At 43.9% G+C, this 9,665-nt stretch overlaps 1 long non-coding RNA gene across 1 annotated transcript in view; it reads left to right on the forward strand.

Moving 5' to 3' along the window:
- LOC106723874 overlaps positions 1-3,862 on the forward strand; it is a 4,807-nt gene extending 945 nt beyond the window's left edge. The window contains exons 2-3 of the long non-coding RNA XR_001359604.1: positions 1,499-1,585; positions 3,540-3,862. This is a non-coding gene — a long non-coding RNA (uncharacterized LOC106723874). The remainder of the gene's footprint in view (positions 1-1,498; positions 1,586-3,539) is intronic.
- Positions 3,863-9,665: the final 5,803 nt, after the last annotated feature.

Consider the following 9,665-nt stretch of genomic DNA (forward strand, 5'->3'; position numbering starts at 1 on the left):
GCCGGCTCTGCAGGGCGGGCTCAGTGGGGCCGCACCTCAAGGGCTGACTCTTGGCCTTTAGGGGCCACGCACCCTCTCTTCTCGTGCAGGCCTGTGCGCGGGAAGGCGGGGCTCGGAGACGTGCTCTGTGCGCGAGTGGGGGGACTTGGAGGCTCAGGTGCTGGCTCCCAGGAATGCGGTTCACGCCCGGGGCTGCGGCTGGGCGGTGAGGTTGGGGGAGGAAGAGCAGAGTCATTCCTTAGAGTTTCCTGGGTTGGGCCCGGCTTTGCCTTCAGTTTCTTTGTGTGTGTTTTTTGTTTGTTTTGTTTTTTTATGTCACTTACCTAGATATTACAACTACAGGGTGTCCCCCCAAAAATGTATACACATGTTGAATAATTATTAATTCCAATGGGTTAAATACAAAAAGAAAGAAACATCAATTGAGCTATAAAAATTGTATGTGGCCGAAACCGGTTTGGCTCAGTGGACAGAGCGTCGGCCTGCGGACTGAAAGGTCCCAGGTTCGATTCCGGTCAAGGGCATATACCTGGGTTGCGGGCACATCCCCAGTAGGAGATGTGCAGGAGGCAGCTGATCGATGTTTCTCTTTCATCGATGTTTCTAACTCTCTATCTCTCTCCCTTCCTCTCTGTAAAAAATCAATAAAATATATTTTTTTAAAAAATTGTATGTGTATACATTTGGGGGGGTACCCCCTAATGATGTTGTTTTAAATGTAATTGGTTCTTTTCTGCTTTTTTTTTTTTAAGCCCAACGCATAGTAGAGAAAAAGGGGGGTCCCTGGTCTCCCCACCAGTCTAAACTGTTTTTCCTTGAATATACTTACATGCTATTTTACAGACATGGGAATATACCCGTGCCATCCACAATCAGCTAGGTGGCCACATTCTCCAGTTCTGTGGCTGCTCTGTGTGGACAGCCCTGGGCTGACCCCTCCCCTGGGCCCAGCTGCTGCTGCAGACCAGCTTCACTGAGGTGGTTTAACCTGGTGAGACCCTGAAGAGACAGGGCTGTGGGGCCTTTTACAGTTGGAGGGACTTGTTCTTTGGCGTCAGTGTTCGTATAGTTGTGTGTGTGTGTGTGTGTGTGTGTGTGTGTGTGTGTGTGTGTGTGTGTGTTTAGAGAGAGAGAGGGGAAGGGAGGGAGGGAGAGAAACAACAATTTGTTGTTTCACTTATTTATGCATTCGTTGGTTGATTCTTGTACATGCCCTGACATACATTCTTGTATGTGCCCTTACCAGGGATCGAACCTTGGCATCTAGGGCTGATGTTCTAACCAACCGAGCTACCCGGACAGGGCCTTGGTATAGCTTGTTTTTAATTCAGTCGGAAATCTCATCTCAGCATGAGGATTGCAGATGTTTCACAGTGAGGTTCCAGCTCTAGTCTTCAAACACATCAGATAACATGGGCTGGAATGCAGCAGCTGCTTCCAGATCTTTCCAGGAAGAGTGACTTCATGTGACTTTAATAGGGCATGTTCCTGTCTGTAGGGAAATCTGGAATCTGTGGAGTCAGCCTGGGGACAAAACACTGAGGCCTGGGTTTGAATTCTGGTCTAGCCAATCTCCACTTCTCGGGTGAGTGACTCCAGCAAAAGACTCCACTTCTCCAGCTCTTATTTTCTTACCTGGATGGAACATGGGAGTTTAGAGGGACTTAAAGAAAACTGACCTCATGTGGCTGTTGTGTGTATTAAATGAAATGTTAGCATAGCTTGGCATTCATGGCTAGCCGTGATTAACTCTTATTTCCTCTTACTCTCCTTACAGCCCATTTTCTAACCCTGAAATGCTCTCCACCCTGACCCCCTGCCCCAGTGGTCGGCAAACTGCGGCTCGCGAGCCACATGCGGCTCTTTGGCCCCTTGAGTGTGGCTCTTCCACAAAATACCGACTTCTGCACATGGGCCACGAAGTTTCAATCGCACTGTACGTGCGCGCCCACGCATGGCCAGTTTGGCTCAGTGGAAAGAGCATTGGCCTGCGGACTGAAGGGTCCCAAGTTCAATGCAGGTCAAAGGCATGTACCTCAGTTGCAGGCTCAAACCCCAGCCCCGGTCAGGGCACATGTGGGAGGCAACCAATAGGGTGTCTCTCTCACATTGATGTTTCTCTCTGTCTCTCCCCCTCCTTCCACTCTCTTTAAAAATCAATGGAAAAATATCCTCAGGTGAGGATTTGTAGTGTGTACCTTCTTGACTTCGTGCAGGAAAGATTTCACATTACAAGTCCGGGTGATTTTTAGAGGATATTTATTGAAGCTGGAGACAGTGAAACAAGGAAGGGCCTAGGATAGAAGAAACAACAGGAGAGGGACCAGGCTGGGCTGCTTTGTAAGAAGTCAGAGAAAAGGGTCTTTGGGGACAGGTTCAGGGGGTTAGCCCTGGATGAGCTGCCGCTGCCCACTGCTCCCTGATTGCAAGCCTTGTGGGGTCCCTTAGAGTTTAGAAGATGCGTGTCTGTGGGGAAGAAGAGGGGGGAGGGAAAGGCACAGGCATGCTCCTGGGAGGAAGAGCCCACGCTGGGATCTTTGTTTTCTCAGGGGGTTTAAAGGCTGAAAGTTTAGGGGAGGATCTCAATAGAATATTCACCCGTTTTATGCTGAGGTGCCAAAATGAGATTTATTCCCTTAACTTCTTCTGTCCTTGGATGTGGCTGGCAAATGGCACTAATTGGATTTCTGCTATATATCTCCCTGAAAAGCACGATTTAAGCTATTTATTCTCTGGTTAAGGAGAAGTGTAAACCATTTACTCATTTTGTTTGTTTGTTTTTACAAAATGAAAACAATTTCGATTATTTTGGTACACTCTTATTTGTGATTTGTTTCCACTCTGCTGTCATGTGTGTGCCAGGTGAAAACTACAAAAGAAATAACTGATTATTAGGCAGGAAAAAGGAGCCAGAAAAAAATCCAGTCATCAACAGATGTTTTCATAAGTGTCCTTGGTTACAGAAGATAGGATTTTGCGATTTGCTAGATGGCTGTTAACTGCTTGGCTGTTTAACTCTCTGTCTCAGTGTCCCTATTCCCCTCGTCCTGGCTTATTAGCCTGTCTCAGAACTTCCTGCACCGCTGTGTGGATGGATGTTTTTGTACTCTCTAATACGCCCTTGCTTTGAGCAAACATCCTGCTCCTTTGCCCCCCAAATCCTGCTTGGTTCATGGGTTCATGTGAGTTTGATGAACCTGGCCCTACCAATTAGAGCAGCGGTTCTCAACCTGTGGGTCGCGACCCCTTTGGCGATCAAACGACCCTTTCACAGGGGTCGCCTAAGACCATCCTGCATATCAGATATTTACATTACGATTCATAACAGTAGCAACATTACAGTTATGAAGTAGCAACGAAAATAATTTTATGGTTGGGTCACAACATGAGGAACTGTATTTAAAGGGCCAGAAGGTTGAGAACCACTGAATTAGAGGCTTCCATGCCGCTGGCCATGATTGGTTCAGGGCAGGGTAGTCATGGAAGACACTAACCCAACAGCCAGGTACAGCCTTCCTTCTCCCTTGCTTCCAATGTAGACGCTGGACAGTCTAATACGCTCCCTGCCTCTCACCTCGGGGAGGCCAGGTAACTTAGTTCTGACAAGGAATTAAAAGGATGGCTTCTGAGAAAATACTTTTCTTTCTGAGAAAAGTGGAAAAAGCACATGTGGCAAGAAAATGAGATCTCCCTACAGCCATGGGAGGCAGCCAGTGGGTCAGCAGCCCCAGTCACGGCCTTGAGATGACTGCAGGCCTGGTCAGTATCCTGAGGAAAGTCTCCTGAGAAACACCGAACCCAAATCACTCAGCTTAGTTGCTCCTGAATTCCTGACCCACAGAAGTTATGAGATTTTAAAAATCTGTATTGCCCTAACTGGTTTGGCTCAGTGGATAGAGCATCGGTCTGTGGACTGAAAGGTCCCAGGTTTGATTCTGATCAAGGGGATGTACCTTGGTTGCGGGCACATCCCCAGTAGGAGGTGTTCAGGAGGCAGCTGATCAATGTTTCTCTCTCACGATGTTTCTGACTCTCCCTCTCCCTTTCTCTCTGTAAAAAATCAATAAGATATATTTTTTTAAATAAATAAATAAATAATCTGTATTTTTTTAAGCTGCTAACTTATACAATATTTGGTTAGCAGCAATAGATCTCTAATACTGAAGCATCCATCTTATATAAAAACTGCTGTTTGAAATGCTAACCCTGCTATTTCTGGCTTCTGTAAATGCTTGCTGGCTTAAATAATAAGGAAAATAAGACTACTCCCATTTCAGAGAGGCCATAAACCTTCTCCAGACGAAGTTATCAGTGCTGGCTTCAGGCCAAGCCTTTAAGAACTTGCAAAGGGAACCGGAAAAACCCCATATTTGGGAGACAAAAAAAGGTAAAATAGTATAAATACAGGAAACTTCCTGTGTGATTTTGCCCAGAATTTGAGAGACATTTTCCTCTGGGCCCGCGCATAATAATAATAAATGTAACTCCATCTCTCTAAGCGTTGCTTGCTTCTTCTCCGGTTTTCTGTAACATTATATTCAGATAAATTCCACATGTGGAGTGGATGATGGGCAGGGGATTCAACCCTTATCTCTGACCCACCAGAGACACTCCATTCCTCACCCCCACGCCCCCTCACTGTGCTGCCCTCCGCCTGCTTTGGAATCTCCTGCCAAGGCTTTCCCTGAGTCTTCAGTGCTACACATGATGATTCCACCTGGACCCGTGCTGAAAGAGTACTGAGGAACATCCAGGTAAAATAATACAAAACTTCACCGGATGCAATTCACTTCAAAAGCGTCATAGCAAGTGGTACAGTAATTATCCACTTTGGCCTGCGATTTATTTTCCTGTTTATATAGAATGTCCCTCTTAAGAACAGCTTTGCTAATAAAAGGGATAAACTTTTCATTAATTCTTTAACATATTTAACAAGTTCTTTAAGCAATGGAGTACTTCAGTAACACTGTTTGCTTTTCTTTCATTTTGTGAGGTCTTATTGCTAAATTGATATTGAAAGATGAACAAGAAATAAGTAGACTTTATCCAATGTAGTATTTCAAAAGTCAACCAGAACTTTGGGATCCTTTTCTTTAGAATTAAAGTATAATGTCAGTATTTCATATAAATGGAGGATTCTCTTAATGACATTTTTTACTGATTTGAGAGAGGGAAAGAGAGAAAGATTGATTTGTTTCACTTATTTATGTATTCATTGGTTGATTTTTTTTTTTTTCAGCAAGAGAGGAAGGGAAAGGGAGAGAGAGAGAGAAACACCAACCTGAGAGAGAAACATCGATCAGTTGCCTCCCTTACCTACCCTGACTGGGGATCGAACCCACAACCTGGATATGTGCCCTGACCTGGAATCAAACCTGCAACCTTTCAATGTCTGGGTCGATGCTCCAACCAACTGAACCACACTGATCAGGGCATAGTTGATTCTTGTATGTGCCCTGATCCGGGATTGAACCCGCAATCGTGGTATATTGGGATGATGCCCTAACCAACTGAGCTACCGGGCCAGAGCCGATGACATTTGTTAAAGAGAGTCAATGGCCTTTGAATATGAGGGAAATGAAGAATACTGAACACCACCAAAACCACCAAAATCCTTACATTGCTCAGTTAGAACAGTGTAAATGCTGAAGTAGGAGAACAGTTTCATGACAGTTACTTCAGTCTCAAGAGAAAAGATAGCAGATGTGGAGAGCGGCTACAGTGTTTGGACAGGTTCAAGCCTTGGACTAATGAGAGAGCACAGTCCTCTCATGGACACGTGCAAGTGCTAGCTTGGAGGGCAGAGCCCTCCCAGCACAATTATAGCCAACAGCTATAGTGTAAGCTAGAACCTATGGTCCAAACACGTGGCCCCAAGTGTCTGAGTAATATGGGCTTGATAGAGTTCAGGTGTATGTAGTTGAATAGAATCGAAACCCACGAGAATGTTGTAAACATCTTGACCACGCCCTTACTTTGCCTCGTGGAATCTGGCTATAAAATAAAGACACAGCTTGTAGTCCGTGGCGCTGTCGCTAGCTCTCCATCAAAGAGGCTCTCCATCAGAGAGGACGGCGTCCCACCCAGACCCAGCTTTTATTCTCTTGTCTGTCCTTTCTTAATCCTTCACCACCGCCTCTCAGGCTCACCGAACCTGGCTGAGCTGGCACGGCACATAAGGTGCCCTGGGGCTGAGTATGCCATGGCTGTGCTGGCTCGCCACAATCAGATACTATTGAGCAGCATTATGCAGAATGTAGGCAGAACAAGCAACACCTTCCATAGTTATCCATGCTTTGCTTCAACTTTGAATGAACATTGTACCCTTATGCAGACATTCATCAAAAGTTGTATTATCGCCGAACCGGTTTGGCTCAGTGGATGGAGCGTCAGCCTGCAGACTCAGGGGTCCCGGGTTTGATTCCGGTCGGGGGCGTGAGCCCTGGTTGCGGGCACATCCCCAGTGGGGGGCGTGCAGGAGGCAGCTGATCGATCTCTCTCATCAATGTTTCTGGCTCTCTGTCCCTCTCCTTTCTTCTCTGTAAAAAAATCAATAAAATATATTTTTTTAAAAAGTATTATCTCCAACTAAGTAGTAAAAAATTTCAAATTAACTCTTTTTTATATATGCAAACTGCATATATTTAATGTGTAATTGGATTAAGTTTGGGCATATGCATACATCTGTGAACCGTCACCACAATCAAGATAGACATACATCATCTCCAAAAGTGTTTTGTGTCCTTTTGTTTTTGGCGTGTGTTTATCATTAACAAGTAATAACAGAGTTTCTGCAAAAATTTGCTACTGTTTCTGAAGTTTCATCTGGAAAAAATTCTACTCCCAATAGCCTCATAAGCAAACGTTTTTCATAAGAAAAATATTGCACAGCCCAGCCGGTGTGGTTCAGTGGTTGAGCATCGACCTATGAGTCAGGAGGTCACATGCAGAGTTGCCAGCTCAATCCCCAGTGGGGAGCATGCAGGAAGCAGCCAATCACTGTTTCTCTCTCATCATTGATGTTTCTATCTCTGTGTCCTTCCTCTCTGAGATCGATAAAAATATATTATAAAAAAAGACAAAGAAAAATACTGCACAAAGGAAGAGTTGTTTCTGCATTGTGATTACCTGCATTGTGGCTATGCCATAAAAAGGTGAGACATTTAGATCTTTGATAATCTTTGTAATAATAAATGGAGCTATTACGTTTTTGAAAATGTGCTTGCAATTTTGGAGCCAGAAAACACTTCTGGTAGTAGTACATTCAAATAGTTATTTTATTTTAATATATTGTTACTGATTTCAGAGAGGAAAGGAGAGGAATAGAGAGATAGAAACATCAGTGATGAGAGAGAATCATTGGTTGGTTGCCTCCTGTACGCCCCCCACTGGGGACTGAGCCTGCATCCTGGACATGTGCCCTGACTGGGAACCAAACTGTGACCTCCTGGTTCATAAGTCAACGCTCAACCACTGAGCCACACCAGCTGAGCCAAACAGTTATTTGAGCTGAAAGACTGAGGATGATATAGAGTGGGGAAGTCCATTACATTTCTGCTACAATTATTTTATATTCTTAATCTGAATTTCTCTTCATCCAAAAAAGTGTTAGGTTATCACTTTTCTTAGAACTTCTTGAGGAACTCATGCATCCTTTATGCTTAACTCATGCATCGTATGCTGGTTTATATCTGATTTTCCATCTTTTACGTTAAATGAACAATTGCATACTATAGAAAGCTTCAAATGGAATTTTTCCTCATTTAATGTTCGCTGCTCAGAAAATTCAGCATGAAATTTTTGCTTGCTTTTTAGTATTTGGGCTTCAAATATACACTAAATATATAATAGAAACCACTGAAAGGATCAAAGAGATTGAATTTGATAATCTCACAATGGCAACAGTGCATCTATCACAAGTCTGAACTCATAATTGTTGAAAGGGCTCCAAATTCATTAAATTGAACTTGACATCTGATGCAAAGAAGGTGAACTTCCTGTTTGTCTGAAAGCGAGAACTGTACTTTTAAGGCAAAGTCTCCCCCACAAAGCCAGAACTGGTTTAAGGCAATGTTTGGGGAAGCCTGGGCCCGGCGCAGGGGCTGGTGGACTTTCAGAAGTATTTAAGGGATGTAAGGCCTTTCAGCTGTGTTAGTGCAGCTCTGGAGCAAGGCTGCCTTTAACTGGCTGACTTCAAGCACAGTCCTGGAGTGAGGCACTTGCTGATTGGCTGTGTCTAGATGTGGGGGCTGTCACTGATTGGCTGACTGTCAGAAACTAGGTTCTGCCATGGATTTGCTCACTTTCAGAAGCATTAACTAGGGTGAGAGTATTGCTGATTGGCTGATTTTCAGAACAAAAACCGTAAGTTATTTCTTATTAACTAAGGGTGGTTACTGTTCAGAACTTGGCCAAAGAACAGTGTTTTCCTTTCTTGAATATGAAAGTAAGTCCCTTTAATTCCCATTCTCCCCTTTTGTACTTCCCTTCGCCAAACCCGAAGGAAACCATAAGGAATCGTGTAGGTCAGCGGTTCTCAACATGTGGGTCGCGACCCCTTTGGGGGTCGAACGACCCTTTCACAGGGGTCGCCTAAGACCATCGGAAAACACATATATAATTACATATTGTTTTTGTGATTAATCACTATGCTTTAATTATGTTCAATTTGTAACAATGAAAATACATCCTGCATATCAGATATTTACATTACGATTCATAACAGTAGCAAAATTACAGTTATGAAGTAGCAACAAAAATAAGTTTATGGTTGGGGGTCACCACAACATGAGGAACTGTATTAACTAGGTTCTGCCATGGATTTGCTCACTTTCAGAAGCATTAACTAGGGTGAGAGTATTGCTGATTGGCTGATTTTCAGAACAAAAATCGTAAGTTATTTCTTATTAACTAAGGGTGGTTGCTGTTCAGAACTTGGTCAAAGAACAGTGTTTTCCTTTCTTGAATATGAAAATAAGTCCCTTTAATTCCCAGTCTCCCCTTTTGTACTTCCCTTCGCCAAACCCGAAGGAGCCATCAGTCATGAGCTGGTTTGATATAGTTTTGTGCTTATGAAATGCAATAAAACATAGCCATTAAAAAGGAGTCAGAGCTTTGTGAACTAGTAGATAGGTTTTAAAAAAGCGAGATGCAGAACTCCATGTATAGTATCATTTATTCTAAAGTTTGCATGGGGTCATGGAAGTAGGAACAAGTATTTGTTCCCATATGCATAAACCATCTCTGGAAGGATATTCAAGAAGCAGTTGTGATGATCTCTTTGGGGACGGGGAGCAGAAAGAACCTTCCCTTACACGGCATGGATAAGGAAACAGCCTTAAAGAGGCTTGCAACCAGCCTATGCACACTTATCAACAGAGACTCAAACCAGGTCAGCCTGTGTCTTCTCTCCACTACATCCTTTGTGAATGCATTGCCTATACTAAACAAGTTTAATTATTTTAAAACATGATTTTTAAAAATCCAATGTGTGGCCCTAGCCGGTTTGGCTCAGTGGATAGAGCATCAGCCTGCAGACTGAAGGGTCCGGGGTTCAATTCCAGTCAAGGGCACATGGCTGCAGGCCCGATCCCCAGTTGGGGGCCTGCAGGAGGCAGCCAATCTATGATTCTTTCATCACTGATATTTCTCTCTCTCTCTCTCTC

The sequence above is a fragment of the Myotis brandtii genome, unplaced genomic scaffold (genome assembly GCF_000412655.1).
Source record: "Myotis brandtii unplaced genomic scaffold, ASM41265v1 scaffold668, whole genome shotgun sequence".
NCBI classification, from domain to species: domain Eukaryota; kingdom Metazoa; phylum Chordata; class Mammalia; order Chiroptera; family Vespertilionidae; genus Myotis; species Myotis brandtii.